This window comes from Pongo pygmaeus, chromosome 8, assembly GCF_028885625.2.
Source record: "Pongo pygmaeus isolate AG05252 chromosome 8, NHGRI_mPonPyg2-v2.0_pri, whole genome shotgun sequence".
Lineage (NCBI taxonomy): Eukaryota > Metazoa > Chordata > Mammalia > Primates > Hominidae > Pongo > Pongo pygmaeus.
The window spans coordinates 88351-108597 of NC_072381.2; the positions used below are offsets into that span (position 1 = coordinate 88351).

At 51.1% G+C, this 20247-nt stretch overlaps 1 pseudogene; it reads right to left on the reverse strand.

Annotated features, from left to right (window-relative positions):
- Positions 1 to 13794: 13794 nt before the first annotated feature.
- LOC129006496 (interleukin-9 receptor-like) lies at positions 13795 to 19796 on the reverse strand (annotated as a pseudogene).
- Between the last annotated feature and the right edge of the window lie 451 nt (positions 19797 to 20247).

Consider the following 20247-nt stretch of genomic DNA (forward strand, 5'->3'; position numbering starts at 1 on the left):
CCTTAAGAATTATTAAGTCTTCTACTTTATGAATATGAGGTGTCTTTAAATTTATGTAAGCTTTCTTGAATTTACTTCAGCAATGTTTTGAAATTCTCCATGTACAAGTTATTTTGTTGTTTTTTTTGTTTTTTCCAGAAATGGAGTCTCACCCTGTCACCCAGGGTGGAGTGCAGTGGCGAGATCTCAGCTCACTGCAACCTCTGCCTCCTGGGTTCAAGCAATTCTCCTGCCTCAGCCTCCCAAGTAGCTAGGATTACATGCGCATGCCACCATGCCCAGCTAATGTTTTGTATTTTTAGTACAGACGGGGTTTCACCGTGTTAGCCAGGATGGTATCGATCTCCTGATCTTGTGGATCCACCCGCCTTGGCCTCCCAAAGTGCTAGGATTACAGGCGTGAGCCACCATGCCCAGCCTCATGTACAAGTTTTGTACCTTGGTTAAATTTATTCCAAAGAATATTATTACTGTTGATTGTTTTTTGGGAGAGTCTCACACTGTCACCCAGGCTGGAATGCAGTGCCACAATCCTAGCTCTTCAGCATCAATCTCCTGGGCTCAAAAGATCTTCCCACCTCAGCCTCTAGAGTAACTGGAACTACATATGTGTGCAAGCACAACCAGTTAACTTTTTAATATTTCTGTAGGGACGGTGTCTGGCTATGGTGCCCCGCTTTCATTCTAAAATTTTTAAAAATTCTGAAATTTTAGCCATGAATCAGGCATAATTACTGTGATGGTTAATTTTAGGTGTCAACTTTACTAGATTAAAGGATACACAGAGAGCTGTTAAAGCACTATGTGTGGGTATGTCTGTGAAGGTGTTTTCAGAAGAGGTATCATACTGGTATAACATATCACGGCATATCGTAATACTGATATGACACCCACAAGACTGCTGTGACACCCGTAAGACTGATGTGACATTCACAATGCAGATATACCTGCAAGACTGCTATGACACCCATAAGACTGATGTGAAGCCCACAAGATTCATGACACTCCTAAGACTCATATGACACCCATAATACTGATATGACACCTATAAGGCTGATATGACACTTGTAAGACTGACAGGACACCTGCAATACTGATATGACACACACAATACAGATATGACACCTGAAATACTGATATGATGCCCACAATACTGCTATCACACCCCTAAGACTCATGTGACACCCTCAATGCTGATATTTCAGCCGCAATATGGATACAGCATCCAGACTCTCATCGGGGTGCTTGGTACACAGTTTCCACTGACCTGAATATGGATTGGGTTTGGCTTCTATAGTGACGTTTGATGTCGTCTCTGCTTTACTGACATAGTATTACTGTGGTTGTTTATAAATTACTTTACAGTAATTTCATACTTCTAGGAATCTTGCAATAGCAATGTAAAGTGTAACTTATCCCTTCTCTTAGATTCCTCAGCAGTTACAGCAACTCCACACAAAACACTCCAGTGTATTTTATCAAAGCAAAGACAGCCTCCCAGCTAACCACCACGTAACTCCCAAATCAGGAAATGCAAGGTCTCTACCTGACAATCCAATCCACAGACCCATTTCACTTCGCTGCCTGCCCCAACTGGGAGAAAGGGTCTCTTTCCATTCGGATTGGGTTTTCCTTTTTCTGGAATGTTCCTGAGCTGTCCCTCAGTTTCACAACTTTGGCAGATAACTCCAAGCTGGGTCTGCCCCGTGTTCCCTCCTGAGCAGATGCAGACCCTGCGTTCCCAGGGGAAACACCTCAGCCCAGTGCTTGCTCTCCTCAGTGCAACCCACCAGAAAGAGCACAATCCACCTGCCCACAACTGGTGATCTCAACTTTATAATGGCAGAATTCTCATTTTCAAACCCAAGGTTCATCATGTCACTCTCTGATTTAACTTTTACAATGGGTTCCCACTGGCCTTAGAACAAGGACCACAGGGCTGACCATGACCTCCACACACTGTGTGCTCCTGCATGCTGCCCTTCCCAAGGCTCAACCCCAATGGCCTGCAGTCTCCTATGCTCTCTCTTACGGGGACACAGCAGCTGCCCTTTCCAAGGCTCAACTCCAATGGCCTGCAGTCTCGTATGCCCTCTCTTACGGGGACAGAGCAGCTGCCCTTTCCAAGGCTCAACCCCAATGGCCTGCAGTCTCGTATGCCCTCTCTTACGGGGACACAGCAGCTGGCCTTTCCAAGGCTCAACCCCAATGGCCTGCAGTCTCCTATGCTCTCTCTTACGGGGACACAGCAGCTGCCCTTTCCAAGGCTCAACCCCAATGGCCTGCAGTCTCGTATGCCCTCTCTTACGGGGACACAGCAGCTGGCCTTTCCAAGGCTCAACCCCAATGGCCTGCAGTCTCCTATGCTCTCTCTTACGGGGACACAGCAGCTGGCCTTTCCAAGGCTCAACCCCAATGGCCTGCAGTCTCCTATGCTCTCTCTTACAGGGACACAACCGCTGCCCTTTCCAAGGCTCAACCCCAATGGCCTGCAGTCTCCTATGCTCTCTCTTACGGGGACACAGCAGCTGCCCTTTCCAAGGCATTCAACCCCAATGGCCTGCAGTCTCGTATGCTCTATCTTACAGGGACACAGCAGCTGGCCTTTCCAAGGCTCAACCCCAATGGCCTGCAGTCTCCTATGCTCTCTCTTACAGGGACACAACCGCTGCCCTTTCCAAGGCTCAACCCCAATGGCCTGCAGTCTCCTATGCTCTCTCTTACGGGGACACAGCAGCTGCCCTTTCCAAGGCATTCAACCCCAATGGCCTGCAGTCTCGTATGCTCTATCTTACAGGGACACAGCAGCTGGCCTTTCCAAGGCTCAACCCCAATGGCCTGCAGTCTCGTATGCCCTCTCTTACGGGGACACAGCAGCTGCCCTTTCCAAGGCTCAACCCCAATGGCCTGCAGTCTCGTATGCTCTATCTTATGGGGACACAGCAGCCTCCTGGGTGTCTCGAGTACTTAATGCATATTCCCTCAAGCCATTCACCCAATGTCCACCCTTAGCAAATTGTCTAAGACGCTGTCCAGCAAAATCCTTAAAGTCACAGCAGTTGTGGTATCTAACAGTAGTAAAGTTAATAATGTGGTTTTTCTAAAAACAAAACATAATTATTTCTTAGATAATCTGCAAGAATCACCTGCAATTTGTAGATCAAGGAAATTATAGTTTAATGGAATCAAAGTCCATGTATGAGATAATTAGGAAAGAAAAATGAAATCTCAGTGTTGAACAAAAGGTAAATGGCACGACTAACTACTGAAATTTAATAAGAACACACTGGGCAGGGCATGGTGGCTCATGCTTGTAATCCCTGCACTTTGCGGGGGTCTGAGGCCAGCCTGGGCAACATGGCAAAACCTCGTCTCTACAAAAAAAAATACAAAGATTAGCTGAGCACGGTTGTATATACCTGTAGTCCCAGCTACTCAGGAGGCTGAAGTGGGAGGATGGCTTGAGCCCAGGAGGATGCAGTGAGCTGAGATGGTGCCAGAGCACTCCAGCCTGGGCAATCAGGCCAGACCTTAGAAACACTCTCCTCCTGACTCTTCGGGGAGCCAGACAGAGAATTCTCTCTCTTCTGCTGCCTCCTTTGTGTTTGAATATAAAACACAAAAATAAAAGCTTTGTGAAATAAATTTAACCAAGCTAAACAAAACACCTAAATAAAAGCTTTGTCTGGGAAACTTGCTCATCCTCATGTCAATTTCTATTACTGGAGAGCCAAGAAACTCTGGTCAGTAACAAATACCACTGACAGCTGGTTCCTGCAAAAGGTGTTGCGTTAAGCAGGAATTATTTTAAAATAATTAAAGCTTGTCATTGGGTTATAAGAAATTGTTTAATATAACAATTCCCTCAATTGAAAACAAGATAAACTAAGAAGTATATTTTTAAAATATTATTGATGGAAACAAATAGCAGAAATATATAGGATTAAGAATTCTGCTGAAAACTACAAAGAGATAAATTAGAAGTCAAATAAGAGAAACTTATTGGCCAGGCACGGTGGCTCATGCCTGTAATCACAGTACGTTGGGAGGCTGAGGCGGGCGGATCAGCTGAGGTCAGGAGTTTGAGAATGGCATGGCCAACATGGCGAAACCCAGTCCCTACTAAAAATACAATAATCAGCCAGGCATGGTGGTGCAGACCTGTAATCCCAGCTACTCAAAAGGCTGAGGACGAATTGCTTGAACACAGGAGGTGGAGGCTGCAGTCAGCCGAGATCTCCACTGTGCCACTGCACTCCAGCTTGGGAGACAGAGCAAAACCCCATCTCAACAAAAAAAAAAAATTTAAAAAAGGAGAAACTTATTGAATCAAACTGGAAACCAAGAGAAAATGGGTGATTTCCTAGTAAAAATACACATTAACAAAATGGACTCTAAAATAAGGAAAATTTAAATACACCAATTAGCATAGAAAAGCTTGGAGTGACCCTTAGAGATCCCCATTAAAAAAGGACCCCAGGGGCAGGGCATGGTGGCTCATGCCTGTAATCCCAACACTTTGGGAGTACAAGGCAGGCGGATCACTTGGGGTAAGGAGTTTGAGACCACCCTTGCCAACATCATGAAACCCCACCTCTACTAAAAACACACAAAAAATTACCCGGGCATCATGGAGCACACTTGTAGTCCCAGCTACTTCAGAGGCTGAGGCAGGAGAATTGCTTGAGTCCAGGAAGGGGAGGTTGCAGTGAGCGGAGATCGCACCACTACACCCTAGCCTGGGCAACAGAGTGAGACTGCATCTCAAAAAAAAAGAAAAAGAAAAAAGAAAAATACTGCAGGGCCAGGAACAGTAGTTCACACCTGTAATCCCCAGCACTTTGGGGAGGCCGAGGCGGGGGGATCACCTGAGGTCAGGAGTTCGAGACAAGCCTGACCAATATGGTGAAACCCCATCTCTACTACAAATACAAAATTAGCCACATGCCTGTAATCCCAGCTACTTGGGAGGCTGACGCAGGAGAATCGTTTGAACCCAGGAGTCAGAGGTTGCAGTGAGCCGAGATCTCACCATTGCACTCCAGCCTGGGAAAAAAGAGTGAAAATCTGTCTCAAAAAAAAAAGTGGGGGAGACCTTAGGCTGGGTGCAGTGGCTCACGCCTGTAATCCCAGCACTTTGGGAGGCTGACGTGTAAGGATCACTTGGGCCCAGGAGTTCAAGACAAACCTGAGCGACGTAAAGATCCTGCTTAAATTAGCAGTGCATGGTGGCTGGTGCCTATAGTCCAAGCTACTTGGGAGGCTGAGGCAGGAGGATTGCTGGAGCCCAGGAGGTCGAGGCTGCAGTGAGCCATGATCACACCACTGCACTCCAGCCTGGGTGACAGAGCAAGACCTTCTCTCTTTAAAAAAAAAAAAAGTCAATCAATAAAAATGTAAAGGCTGGGTGCAGTGGCTCACGCCTATAATCCCAATAATTTGGGAGGCAGAGGCAGGTGGATCACTTGAGGTTAGGAGTTAGAGATCAGCCTGACCAACATGGTGAAACCCCATCTCTACTAAAAATACAAAATTAGCCAGCATTCTGGTGCACACCTGTATTCCCAGCTACTCAGGAGGCTGAGGTGGGAGAATTGCTTGAACCCAGGAAGCAAAGGTTGCAGTGAGCCAAGATCAGGACATTGCACTTTAGCCTGGGTAACAGGAGCTAAACTCCATCTCAAAAAAAAACAAAAAAAATTGTTTTTAATTAAAAAAAAAAAAAGGCAGCCAGGCGTGGTGGCTCAGGCCTGCCTGCAATCCCAGCACTTTGGGAAGCCGAGACGAGTGGATCACTTGAGGTCAGGAGTTCAAGACCAGCCTGGCCAACATGGTGAAACCCCACCTCTATTAAAAATACAAAATTAGCCCAGTGTGGTGATGCAGGCCTGTAATCCCAGCTACTCAGGAGGCTGACGCAGGAGAAGTGTTTGAACCCAGCAGGCGGAGGTTGCAGTAAGCAGAGATCGCGCCACTGCAGTTCAGCCTGGGCAACAAAGTGACACTCCATGTCAAAAACAGAGGCTGGGCTCAGTGGCTCACGCGTGTAATCCCAACACTTTGAGACGCCAAGGAGGGTGGATCACGAGGTCAGAAGTTCAAGACCAGCCTGGCCAAGATGGTGAAACCCCATCTCTACTAAAAATAAAAAAAAATTAGCTGGGTGTTGTAGCAGGCACCTGTAATCCCAGCTCTTGGGGAGGCTGAGACAGAGAATTGCTTCAACCTGGGAGGTGGAGGTTACAGCGAGTTGAGATCACGCCACTGCACTCCAGCCTGGGAGACAGAGCGAGACTCCATCTCAAAAAAAAAAAAAAGCGAAAAAAAAGATGAGAAAAGACACCGCAGAGCCAGAGGGGTTTACAGCTCAGTATTAAGCAACCTTAACAAAATCTGATTTTATTTAAAATGGTCAAGGCCAAGGGAAAAAAAGAGTAGTGACTTTCTTCAATTAATTTTATGGTATCATGTCAAAGCTTGATATAGTTAATACATTTCAACTAATTTAGGATGAGAATGTTTATAAAACAGATGTCATTTTATGTACCATTACAAATACACTGCAAATTAAACAGACTTTCTCAATAAAAGAAAAACTGTTGTTGACGAGTTCACTTCCATTAGACGCACACAATTTTTTTTTGGTTTTTTCATTTCTTTTTGTTTTTTGAGACAAGGTCTCACTCTCTTGCCCAGGGCTTGAGTGCAGTGGCGTGAGCATGATGATGTGCCTACTTTTCCATTTTCCTGTGTTGTTTCCACTATGTTAACAAATGAGCCTGAAAACACGGAGCACTGACCAGGCCAGGTGGCTGACGCCTGTAATCCCACCACTTTGGGAGGCCGAGGTGGGTGGATCACCTGATGAGGTTGGCAGTTCGAGACCAGCCTGACCAACATGGAGAAACCGCGTCTCTACTAAAAATACAAAATTAGCCGGGCGTGCTGGCGCATGCCTGTTATCCCAGCTACTGGAGAGGCTGAGGCAGGAGAATCGCTTGAACCCGGGGAGGCGGAGGTTGCAGCGAGCCGAGATCGCGCCATTGCACTCCAACCTGGGAAACAAGAGCGAAAGTCCGTCTCAAAAAAAACAAAACCAAACAAAAAATGAGCACTGATCCGGGGGCGCCTGTTGCCTCGACCTCAGGCTGTGGCGCCTGCCAGTCCCCAACATCCCGACCGCCCTACGGCGTCTCCGCGTTCCTCCTCCTCTCCCGGTACCAGGGTCTCTCCCCAGAAACAAACTCGCATTGGTAACCGGCATCTTGGCCTTGCGCTGGGGGTGACCCGCCCAAGCCTCCACGGACGCTTTTGCACAAAGTGAAGTCCAGGTACAAACAGCCCGACGGGAAACGCGGCCGCGCTCGCTCCGCTCACAGCGGGGACAGGAAGCCTCTTCCTCACCTTTGCCTCGGCGGCCCCAGGTGTCCCGGAGCTGCAGCAGCGTCTCCCTGTCCTCACAGCGGACGCGGCCCCAGGTGTCCCAAGCCCCGGGTGGGTCCTGAGGACAGGACGCTCCGTCCTCACAGTGGACCCCCCAGGACGCCGCCGTGCGGACCCGAGACGGTTCGCGCGCGCGCGGCCCTCCGGGTTTGGCAGGGCCGGGCGCCCCCTCGCGGCAGCTCTGGGGAATCTCTGAAAATCAGAGCCTTGATTTTTTTCAAGGCCGTCATTTTGGAAATTTCAACTGAACTGGAACAACCATCCCCGTGCCTTGACCGGAACGCATGGAGATAGCAAAGAAGATGGCCAGTTCACGCCTGTAATCCCAGCACTTTGGGAGGCCGAGTCGGGTGGATCACTTGAGGTCAGGAAATCGAGACCATTCTGGCCAACATGGTAAAACCCCATCTCTACTAAAAATACAAAAATTATCTGGGCGTGTTGGCACACGCCTGTAGTCCCAGCTACTCTGGAGGCCGAGGCAGGAGAATCCCTTGAACCCGGGAGTCGGAGGTTGTAGTGAGCCGAGATCGCGCCACTGCACTCCAGCCTGGCGACAGAGTGAGACTCAGTATCCAAAAAAAAAAGAAAAAGAAAATAAATAAAAAGAAAGAAGGAAAGAAGAAGGAAGAAAGTAAGGGGAAGGAGAAGGGGAAGGGAGAAGGGAGTTAAGAAGAGACTCCAGGCTAGATGCAGTGGCTCACGCCTGTAATCCCAGTACTGTGGGAGGCTGAGGTGTAAGGATCACTTGAGCCCAGGAGTTCAAGAGAAACCTGAGCAACGTAAAGAGATTCTGCTGTCTGTGCCAAATTTTTTTTTTTTTTTTTTTTTTGAGACGGAATTTCACTCTTATTGCCCAGGCTGGAGTGCAATGGTGTGATCTTGGCTCACTGCAACCTCCACCTCCCGGGTTCAAACAATTCTCCTGCCTCAGCCTCCCGAGTAGCTGGGATTACAGGCGCGCACCACCATGCATGGCTAATTTTTGTATTTTTAGTAGAGACCGGGTTTTGCCATGTTGACCAGGCTGGTCTCGAACTCCTGACCTCAGGTGATCCCCCCCACCAAGGCCTCCCAATGTCATTCTCGCCTGGGATTACAGGCGTGAGCCACCGCGCCCGGCCAAAATTTTTTTTTTTAATTAGCTGTGCATGGTGGCTGGTGCCTATACTCCTAACTACTTGGGAGGCTGAGGCCAGAGGATTGCTGGAGCCCAGGAGACCGAGGCTGCAGTGAGCTGTGATCACACCACTGTACTCCAGCCTGGGTGATAGAGCAAGACCTTCTCTTAAAACAAAACAAACCGAAAAAAGGCTGGGCGTGGTGGCTCACGCCTGTAACCCCACCACTTTGGGGGGCAGAGGCGGGTGGATCACCTGAGATCAGGAGTTCAAGACCAGCCTGGCCCACATGAGGAAACCCCATCCCTACTAAAAATACAAAAATTAGCCAGATAGCTACTCCGGAGGCTGAGGCAGGAGAATTGCTTAAACCCAGGAGGAGGAGGTTGCAGTGAGCCAAGATCGCACCACTGCACTCCAGCCTGGGCAAGGGAGCAAGACTCTGTCTCAAAAAAAAAGAAAGAAAAAAAGAAGATGGCCAGTAGACAAAACTCAATTTATTTTCTTTCTTTTCTTTTTACTCTTAAAAAGGGTCTCGCTGTCTCCCAGATTGGAGTGCAGTGCAGTGAGCATGATAATGTGCTACTTTTCCATTTTCCTGTGTTGTTTCCACTACATTAACAGATAAGCCTTAAAACACCAAGCACTGGCCAGGCGAGATGGCTCACACCTGTAATCCCAGCACTTTGGGAGGCTAAGGCAGGTGGATTTCCTGAGGTCAGGAGATCGAGACCAGCCTGGCCAACATAGTGAAACCCGTCTCTACTAAAAATAGAAAAAATTAGCTGGGCGTGATGGCGGGTCCCTGTAATTCCAGCTACTCGGGAGGCTGAGGCAGGAGAATCGCTTGAACCCGGGAGGCGGAGGTTGCAGTGAGCCAAGATCGTGCCATTGCACTCCAGCCTGGGAAACCGAAGCGAAACTCCGTCTCAAAAAAAACAAAAAAACAAAAAAAAAAAACCTCCGAGCACTGATCGGGGGCGTCTGTTTCCTCGGTCTCAGGCTGTGGCCCCTGCCAGTCCCCAGCCTCCCGACCGACGGCACAACAGCGCCTCCACGTTCCTCCTCTTCTCCCGGGACCAGGGTCTCTCCCCAGAAACAAAATCGCATCTGTAACCGGCATCTTGCCCTGCGCTGGGGGTGACCCGCCCAAGCCTCCATGAAGGGACGCTCCTACAAAGTGAAGTCCGGGTACAAATGGCCAGACGGGAAATGCGCCGCGCTCGCTCCGCCGCAGTCACAGCGCCGGCAGGAAGCCTTTTTCTCACTTTCTCCCGGCGGCCCCAGGAGTCCTCGGGTGTCCCGAAGCCCCGGCCCCTCCTGGGTGGGTGCTGAGAGGAAGCTCCGTCCTCACAGTGGACGCCCCTGGACGCCGCCGTGCGGTTCGGACACGGTTCGCGCGCGCAGCCCTCCGGCCTTGGCAGGGCCCGGCGCCCCCTGGCAGCTCTGGAGAATCTCTGAAAATCAGCGTCTGGATTTTTCCAGGCCGAGATTTTGGAAATTTCAACGGAACTGGACACCACCATCCTGCGCCTTGACGGGAACGCATTGAGATAGTAATCAAGGAAGATGGCCAGTTCACGTCTGTAATCCCAGCACTTTGAGAGGCTGAGGCGGGCGGATCACTTGAGGTCAGGAGTTCGAGACCAGCCTGGCCAACATGGTGAACCCTCGTCTCTACTAAAAATACAAAAATTAGCAGGCATGATGGTGCGTGCCTGTCATCCCAGCTACTTTGGAGGCTGAGGCAGGAGAATCGCTTGAACCCGGGAGGCGGGGTTGCAGTGAGCTGAGATTGTGCCACTGCACTCCAGCCTGGGCAACAGAGCGAGACTCCTTCTCAAAAAAAAAGAAAGGAAGTAAGAAAGAAAAAGAAGATGGCCAGTAGACAAAACTAAATTGATTTTCTTTCTTTTCTTTTTAAGAGACAGGGTCTCATTCTGTTACCCAGGCTTGAGGACAGTGGCATAATCACAGCTCCTGGGTTCAGCTTCCAGCTCCCGGGTTCAAGAGATTCTCCATCCTCAGCCTCCCAAAGCACTGGGATTACAGGTGTGAACCACCGTGCCAGGCCCCACCTGATTTTCTTTTGTTTATTTATTTATTTATTTTATTTTATTTTTTATTGGGGGGGTGGGTCTCACTATATTGCCCAGGCTGGTCTAGAACTCCCAAGCTCAAGTGATCCTCCCAACTCAGCCTCCCAAAGTGCTAGGATTACATGCATGAGCCACCATGCACTGCCTGACTTTCTATCAGCAATAATGTATAGGAATAATTTGAACTTGAAATTAAAAAAAAATACCATTTACAATAGCACCCCCAAAATTGAATTTATTAAGTATAAATGTAACAAAATACATCCAAATATGCATTCAGAAAACCTTGGATCATGGTTGGGAAGAATAAAAAAATATATAAATAAATGCAGATACTCCTTGTTTAGGAGCAGTACACTCATTACTTTTAGCTTTACCACAAAGCTAAAGTAATGAAGAGAGTGATATTGGTGAAGGAATGGACAAATAGAGAAACAGAATAGAATACAGAACCCAAAAGACCCAAATAAATATATTCAACTGCTTTTGTCAAAGGGACAAAAATATTCAATGGAGAAAGAAAAGTCTGTTCCACAGATGGCAACAGAACAATCGGAAACCACAGGGAAAAAAATGAACGTAGGTACAAACTTCATAGCTCACCCCTAAAAAATCACTCAAGATAGTCTGTAGACTTAAATTTTCAAATATAAAATTGTAAAAGTTATTGAAGAAAATCCATATGATTTTGGATTGGTGATGAGTCTTTAGATACAATACCAAAGGCCAGTTCATAAAATAAAAAAAGATAATGTGGACTTTATTAAAATTTAAAATGACTATTATGTGAAATATCCAGTTAAGAGAATCAAAAAACAAGCCACAGACTGAGAGAAAATATTTAAAAAACAAACCTGAAAAAGACTTGTGTGCAAAATATACAAACAAATTCTAACAACAAAAAGAAAAACAACCCAATTAAAAGATAGACACCTCACCAAAAAAGATATACAGATGACATGCCCAGGTGCAGTGGCTCATGTCTGTAATCTCAGCACTTTGGGAAGTGGAGGCGGGCAATCACTTGAGGCCAGGAATTTGAGACCAGCCTGGCCAACATGGCAAAATCCTGTATCTACTAAAAATACAAAAATTAGCTGGGCGTGGTGGCTGGCGCCTGTAATCCAAGCTACCTGGGAGGTTGAGGCAGGAGAATCACTTGAACCGGAGAGGCAGAGGTTGCAGAGAGCTGAGATCACGCCACTGCACTTCAGCCTAGGCGACAGACCAAGACACCATCTTAAAAACAAAAAAATGGAGTGTTGCTGTCACAAGCCAAGAAACTAACAGAAGCTGAAGAGAGGCCCGAAACGGATCCTTCCCTAGTGCCTTCAGAGGGAGCATGGCCCTGCTGAGACAGAGTAGAAATGGGACTCGGCCCACCCCCACTAACGTGTTGTTCCGTACATGCCCGCTGACCACCAGCCCTTGCAGCACCACCCTCCAGGTGCCACACTCGCTGGCCAGACCTTGCCAACTGTCTGAAATACACTAAGATAAGCAGCATTTGGCCATAAGTCTTACTCAAGGGAGTTGACTCTATCACCCACTTGTGCACGAGGCCAGGAGAATGACCGATCCTTACCCCAGCCTCATTATAATACTAAAGTCCCCACCCAGGTATGGGCTTTTCACCTATTTTCTGATCATGCAACGTATGTGTTAGCACGATTCTTTACTGCATCTGAGCACCCTTCACTCCACCCTGTAGGTGTAACGACACTCACCTAACTCATAAATTATGCATGTCACCCTCCTTAAGGTGCTAATTTTAATACAAAAATTAGCTGGGCATGGTGGCTGGCGCCTGTAATCCGAGCTAACTGGGAGGTGGAGGCAGGAGAATCACTTGAACCAGGGAGGCAGAGGTTGCAGAGAGCTGAGATCGCGCCACTGCACTCCCCTTGGAGAGCCATCCAAGAATCCTTCCTCCTGGCCAACCTTTAGGGCATAAGACTTAATATGTCTCTTTTCTGCCTTAAATATGTCTCTTTAGGGGAATAAGACTTAATAAAGCCTTGTCTGGGAAACTTGCTTGGCCTTGTATCAACTTCTGTTTCATGGGAGCCTAAGAACATGTAGTCAGGAACACTGCCAACATCTTTATTTCCAACTTCTGGACTTTGGAACTGTGAGACAACAAATTTCTGTGGTTCTAAGCTACCCATTTTGTGGCAGTTTGTTACGGCAGCCCTAGGAAACAAATGCAGGCACGTTCTGCTCCATCTGCTGCTCTCTCCAGACCACAGCTCCTCCCTAAGCCCACCCCATGAGAGGCTGAGGACAGAAGCAGGACCCTTCACAGGCTACCATCACTGCTGGATGGTCACTTCCAGCACTGACTGTCTGGGAGCTCCAGCCTCAGCTCTCAGTTTCCTGGAGCAGATGGGAGGATGAGGACAAGGAGGAAGAAGGGCGCTGGCCTCCAAGGAACTGTCCCTGAACCTCCACCCTGCTGTCCTTGAAGCTGCCCCTGAGCCTCCACCCTGAGCTCAGCCCAGAGCTGTCCCTGAGCCTCCACCCTGCTGTCCCTGGAGCTGCCCCTGAACTTCCACCCTGCTGTCTCCAGAGCTGCCCCTGAGCCTCCATCCTGCTGTCCCCAAAACTGTCATTGAGCCTCCACCACGCTGTCCCTAGAGCCCAGAAAGCCCAGGGCTGGCCAAACCTCACCCCTCACTCCTCCTCTGGCCTCTCTTCCCAGCCATCAGCACTTTGGAAGAGCCATTAAGCCCCTTTTAATCTCTAGAAAGGTGCCTCAGGAAGGCACAAAGAGGTCACACCAGGTGGTCATGGTGCCTTACCTGTGTCCACTGGGCCCTGGCTGGCCCTTTAAGGGGATGAGGGCAGAACAGCTGAGAGACCATACTCCTCTTCTCAGAGAGGTCAGGCATAAAGAAAAGGGACAACGGAAGGAGGAACCTGTGGGCAGCATGCTGAGGGTAGAGGTTCCTCCCCACAGGCACTGAGCAGAGGGATCCTTCCTCCCCGAAGCTGCCCCTGAGCCTCCATCCAGAGAGGACCTCCAACCACTACTGGGGCCCATTCTCAGGAGGTTCAGTCCCAGACAAGGGTTCCAGAGACTTAAGTCCATTTTCCCAAAATGGACATGATGCATCTGGCAAATCAGGGACCTAGAATGTCCAGGACCGAGCCTTGCTGAAGACGGAAGAAAGCAACATGCCCTGGAGGTGCTCATGCAGCCCGGGCCTCTGGCAGTGACCAGCCAGCAGCCAGGCATCTCTTTGCTGGGTCTCCAAGCCCTGATGGTCACAGAAAAGGCCACAGGCCAGGGCTGGGATGGGCCCAGGGCTCTGTGTGTTTCCTGGGAGGGCTGAGGGGTGGCATCCCCCGTAGCAGCTCAAGGCACAGTAGTCACTGCTGTTACTGCTGCTCTCTGAGTCTGGGGGAGCTGGCCTGGTGGGGCACATGGGGGCCCAGCCCTCCTATAGCAGATAGGCAAGTGGCTGTGCCTTCCACTCCTTACACCCTGCTGGCAGCACATCCTCCAAGCTCAGCTTCCCCCAGAGGCTGCTCCCAGTGCCCTCCTGCTCCTCTTCCAGGACCACAGATTTCCAAGGACCCGCTGGGCCACAGGTGAGCAGTGCAGTGGCCTCCTGGATGCAGGGCTCCGAAGCTCCTCGTGGGGTGCCAGCACAATCCCGGCTCAGCAGCACACCTGCCCTGTGGGCCCCCATCCAAGTCTGGAACAGAGTGTGGAAGGAGGGAAGGGCTCAGGCAGCATGTTCAGAACTCATCCTGGGAGGAGCTGGCTCCTTTCTGGCAAGCCCAGCCTCCCTCCTCCTCCAGGAAGCCCTTCTGAAGTCCACACCCAGAGGCCAAGCAGTGCCTGTGTCTTGAAAGTTCTCTTGCCTCCATGTGCCAGCCCAGCGTCATCATGGGACCCTGAGTCCCTTCAGGCCCCTCACCACTCCCCCAGCACAGGGCCTGGTGCTCACAGCAGCCTGAACCAAGGTACAGATGGTGATGTCTGCTCAGGACAGAGCCAACTCCTGACAGCATGTGCCTCAGAGCCTTTCAGCAGCTACAGAGACTGGGCATTCCCAACACACACACACACACACACACACACACACACACACACACACACACACACACACACACACATACTTACATATACACACAAACACACACACACACACACGAGTCGCTGTCAGGACTGGTGACTTTCAAAGCACTGGGCTATGGCCAGCAGACCTGGATCATTCTGTGGGGCCACAGGAGGCCCCCACCTCCAAAAGGAAGCTGCTCCCTTGGTGGGACCAGGAGCCTCCATCCCATGGATCACACATACCACACCCTCCATCACTGCACTGCTCCCTGGAGACAAACCTACGGCACCAGATCCCCACCCGAGGGTCTAAATAACAACTGGCAGGTGCCCTTGTTCTCTAGGGAAGAGCTGGTGCCTGCAACAGGATGACAGTCCAGGGGACAGTCATGATCTGTGTCCTGCTCAGCCTTGTACTCGGCTGCCCAGGCCCATGATGGTCACACCTACCACCTAGGGGAAAGGGGGAGACTCTGCCAAGAGCCAGGTGCCCGGTTTATGGTTCAAATTGAATATTTGGACAAAAATCTTGAAAACTAGGCTCCTCATTGAGAGAGAAAAGGATTTTTCTGCATAGTAAGCTGGAGCCGCGGTGTGGAGGGACATCCTTGCCACACAGGGCCCAGGGATGCCCTAAGGCACAGGGAGTGAAGATCCTGGAGAAGAGGGGTCAGCTTGGCCCAGAACCCAGGGAGGGGCCCTCACTGCTTCTTGTCCTTTGCCCAAAGTGAGGAGTCTGAGGGGAACAACCAGGGACCACTCACTGGAGCCCTCCCTCTCCCCCTCCTCCCACCCAGGGGGCATGAACTGCCAGCCCAGCATGGAGGGGAGGGGCTGATGCAACCCCCAAGTTGTTCACTGGTGCCTGGGCTGTGGGGGCCCAACAGGGCCACAGATGGGGAAGTGAAGAGCCCACTCCTCAGCTGTGGTGCCAGTAGGGGATCCGGGGAGACCAGGGGACCAGGCAGAGCAGGAGCACAGAGGCAGTAAGAGCCCCAAGGGCAGCGCACACACCACAGACCCTTCCCCACAGCCACAGGACAGACACCTTCGCAGAAGGAGGAGGTGAGGCATATGGTGGGTGTAGACAGCTGCAAACCAGAGGGGACAGAGATAAGTCATGAGAAATTTACATTTTTCCATCAACAGTGGAACTGGAGACATGAGAACAAAAAGAAATCAGTAATGGAGAATAAAGCTAGTTTTTCCCCATTTGAGACACAGTGTATAAATTGAAATACACTGAATATACAAAAAAGGCTCCAAGCACCCATACTGGCCACCAACCCTCTTGAAAGCCAACATCTTGGGCAGGCCGGAGCTTTGGGCAACACCTGCCCCCAACGCCCTGCCGTGGTCTCTGCACACACCTGGAAGTTCCCACTGTGCACACTGTAGAGGGCTGGAAGAATGCTGCTGGAGAGGACACATTCTGGTAGAAGGTTTTCTTCACGCTGAGGCCAGGAGAGGCCAGTCAGAGGCCTATGGGGACCCAGGCGGCCTGAGGTCACTGCAGAGGCTGAGCTTCCTTCCATCAGCAGGAGGTCCGCCCAGCTCATCCCTGCCGCTGCCTCTCTCCCATCTCATCACATCCCAACCCACTCTCAGGGCAGGACCCAACTGGGCCTCCTTGCCTAATGGCCGCACAGAACTGATTTATACTGAGGCAGGCATCCTTTACAGCATGACCTCCAATGCTGGGTTCAGAAAGGGGAGTTACCAGCCGGGTCCTCAGCCCACAGAGGGAGCCAGCACCTCCAGGAACCTCGTCTTTGACATCAGTAGAAGGTCTGTGGCTCCCACCCCACCCAGTGTCTCCCTGAGCACCAGACTTGCTGCCAAAGATCCACTGACCCTCCCACAAGGATGTCATCTGGGGCTCCAACCCCACAGGTGCAAATAGACCTCGCCAACCTCCCCGCAAGGATGTCCCCCATTTCCCCACCTCAGGGTCACCATTCAAATCTCATCCAGTCACACGTCCCCTCTATTCTCCCCCTAAGACCCTGCAACTCCCTCCATCTTGCTCTATCTCCACTTCTTTCATTGGCTCATGCCAAATCATCTCCCTGTGGGCACCCCACTGGCCCCCATTGGCCCACAGCAGGTCCCCCATGTCCCCTTGTCCCAGCAATCCATTCCTCAAAACATAAACTAGGTCGTGTTACACAGTTTCACACTTTCCTTTGCTCCAAGGAGAAGCCAAGCACCCTCCCGCTTAGCCCCACCCAACACCCATCTACCCACACCCTCTTCCTCACATCTGCAGCCTGACATGGCCCCTGCACCCCCTCTTGTAACCTGACATGTGGTGCATGAGGCAGGATGGTTTATTTAAGGAGGGTCCCTGTCCATGTTGTTCTCTAAGGCATTGGCCAGGGTGAGAACAGGGTCCTGTGCACACCAGATGCCCCAACTGACCTTTCATATAATGTGTGAACAAAAGAACAAACCAAGCTCCTCCAGAGGCAGGAGACTAGGACCTCTGGCTCTTGATCTCGGTGACTCTGGGTCTGGTCGGGACCAAGCTGCCCTTATCTTCAGCCTCTGCCTCAGATCCCCCTTCCCTTCTCTCCCCTGGCAACTTGAGAACCTTCTTCTGGCCCAGGATGGAGACTGGAAAAGCCCACCCCATCCAGGACCAGACAGTGGAGAGGGGAGGGGAGGAACCAGACAAGGGTGGCCCTTGACGGCCCACCCACCACACACTCACACATGCACACAGTGACACATCTGCACACGTACACTAACATGTACACTCTTACCCACTCACACATGTACACACACACACACACACACACACACATCAGCTACCTACCTGGGCGACAGCTTGAACAGGAGGTAGGTCAGGCTAGTCAGCAGGAGAAAGACAGACACAGCAACAAAGGTATTGCCTGGCCACCCCCAGGGTGGGATCAGAGGGACTGTGGGCAGGAAGGGCCAAGGGCTGTGAGCAGCCTCAGTGCACACGTGTGCACACATAAACACATACATGCACACTCACACTTATGTGCACTCACTCACAGAGACACAGGCACACTCACCCTACTCACACACACACACAAAGCACACACATGTGCATGTCAGCATGTGTGTGTTCACACACACACCTGGCTCCAGTTCCTCCCCTCCTCATCACTCCAAGTTGACATCTCTTTATTCAGAGTGGGCAGTCTGCCCTGGACTGCTGCTCCCAGGAGAGAGGACCCCAGGGGAAGCCAGTCCAAGTGTTACCTCTCCTGCCTCTTGAAGCACAGCTTAGCTGAGAAGTGTGGTCATCAGCTCCAAGGCAGGACTGATGCTCCAGGTCAGGATGCAGTGGCCAGAGCTGACATTGCTCTGCAAGTCAGAGAGTAGGTTCAGCTTCACTGGAACAGAGTGAATCTACGTAAGGCTGAAGCCCCATGGGTCTGGGTATGTCAGTCAGCACACCCAAAGGGCATGGTCAAGGCCCTCTCAGACCAGGCACCTCACAGGAAGACTGGTCCAGAAAAGCCCCAGGCGGAACAGGACAGCAATGACTTCCTCTGGCCTCTGCAGCTAGACTAGGTGGTTTCTAAATCTTGCTTCCCCTTTCTTTCACAGTCTGCGGCTGGAAGTTCTTCCCAGCATCTTATTGGAGTCCTTCCTGGTATGACTGAAGTGCATTTCACATGACTGAAATGCCAGCTCCTGCCCCAACTAGCAGCCCTGCATCTTTATTTTCTGCCAATACCCTGCCCCTGCAATAACCATGTGTGCCTTCTCCTCCCAGGGGACAAGCCTGTCCCCAGCCTGGATCTCACTGGGCAGGGACTGAGAACACTCATGGGGCCACACGGGTCACAGGCTGCAGGGCCCTGACCCCAGCCCCCAAGCAGCCAGGATGTTCTTGGCATGGGGTCCTGCCCCAGGTCTATAGCTGATACCGTGTCTCCAGGGCAGGTACTGCAGCTCCACCAGGCTGACCTGCTCCCTCCCAGACATCCAGTGGTGGAAAGTGATGATGAAATTGTCGGACGGCAGGAGCACTGCCTTGGGTGGCAGCACTACAATGCACTCACTGCCCCACAAGATGCACTTATGTGTGCCACCAGGAGCCTGGTTGCTAGAAAGGGCAAGTGTCAGCACCACGGGGCTGCTACACTGTCCTGGTGTAGCTGCTGCCATCCTGGGGACTTCACCCTCATCCCTGTCCAGGTGGGCATGGCCCTCCACGCTCACCTAGTGAAGAGGAGCCCGGGGTTGGAGCCCTGGCCCAGCTCTGGGGCAGACCAGTGGCAATCGATCCTGAGAATGTTGTTGGTGAGGCAGGTGAAGTTTCCGGCCCTTGGCCCTGGAGACAGTGACGGTTGGGAGCCCACCGTGAGTGCTTCAGGGCAGAGTTGAGTTGGGGGGTTGCAGAGGGATCTGACAGCTGATACCCTAGCAGGGCAGTCACCAGTGAATGATCCCAGAATCTGTCCAGAGAAGCACTGGGAGGCCTGCGAAGTGGCGGGCTCTGACCCATGGTACAAGGGCAAGTCAGACCCAGACAGTCATCAAGAGGGTGAAGGAAGGGAGGCTAGGGTCGGTCCAGGGACTGAAGGTAGGGAGGTAAAGGTAGGGAGAATAGAGACCGAGGTCCAGGCTGACCCCCAGAGGACATGCCCCAGCCCAGTTTGGTCCAAACTTTTCCCTAGGGACTGGACATCGGACAACCCAGTCCCCCAAACATGCCCTAGTTATCCACTCACCTCCTACAGACACTAGTGCCCAGCCCTCACTTCGTCCATCCCCCGAGACAGAGACTCCCGAGCAGACACAGGTAAAGACGCAAGTGCAGGCCAGGAACCAGGTGCTCACGTCTCGCCTCAGGGCCTCACTCTCCAAAGTCCAGCCTGCAAAGGACTGCTCTGAGGGCCCTGTGCGAACCATCCCTCTCTGGAGGGGTGCTCCCCATGAATTTGTCCCCAGCAGATTGCTCAGTGGGTCTCCATCTGCACTCATACTGTGTCCTGTGAAAGACGCTGGGCACCACTGCCCAGGCTTCACCGATAAGGAACTGAAGCTCAGAAAGGCCACTTGACCCAGCTGCAGACTCATGGCTGCAGGGTGTAAGATGCACCCTCAGACTTAGATCTTGGACTCTGACTCAGCTAAGTCTCCATGTCTGCCAAGAAGGCTCCTCTCTAGGATGGGCATCCTCTGCCAGCCCATCCCCTGTCCCTGGGCCCAGGCCTCATCCTGCAGGGGAGTCAGGATTGGGGGAACCACTCACCACCAACAACCACCACAGGTGCATTTTCTACTTTAATTCTCACAACAGCTTTGTAAGGGAGAAGCACTGTCCCCGTTCACAGGCAAGGAGCTGACTCTCAAGGAGGGAAGGAGGGGAAATGACTTGCCCAGGGTCACACAGACAACTTCTATGCATTCTTTTTTTTTTTTTAGATGGAGTCTCCCTCTGTTGCCCAGGCTGGAGTGCAGTAGTGTGATCTTGGTTAACTGCAACCTCCGACTCCTGGGTTCAAGTGATTCTCCTGCCTCAGCCTCC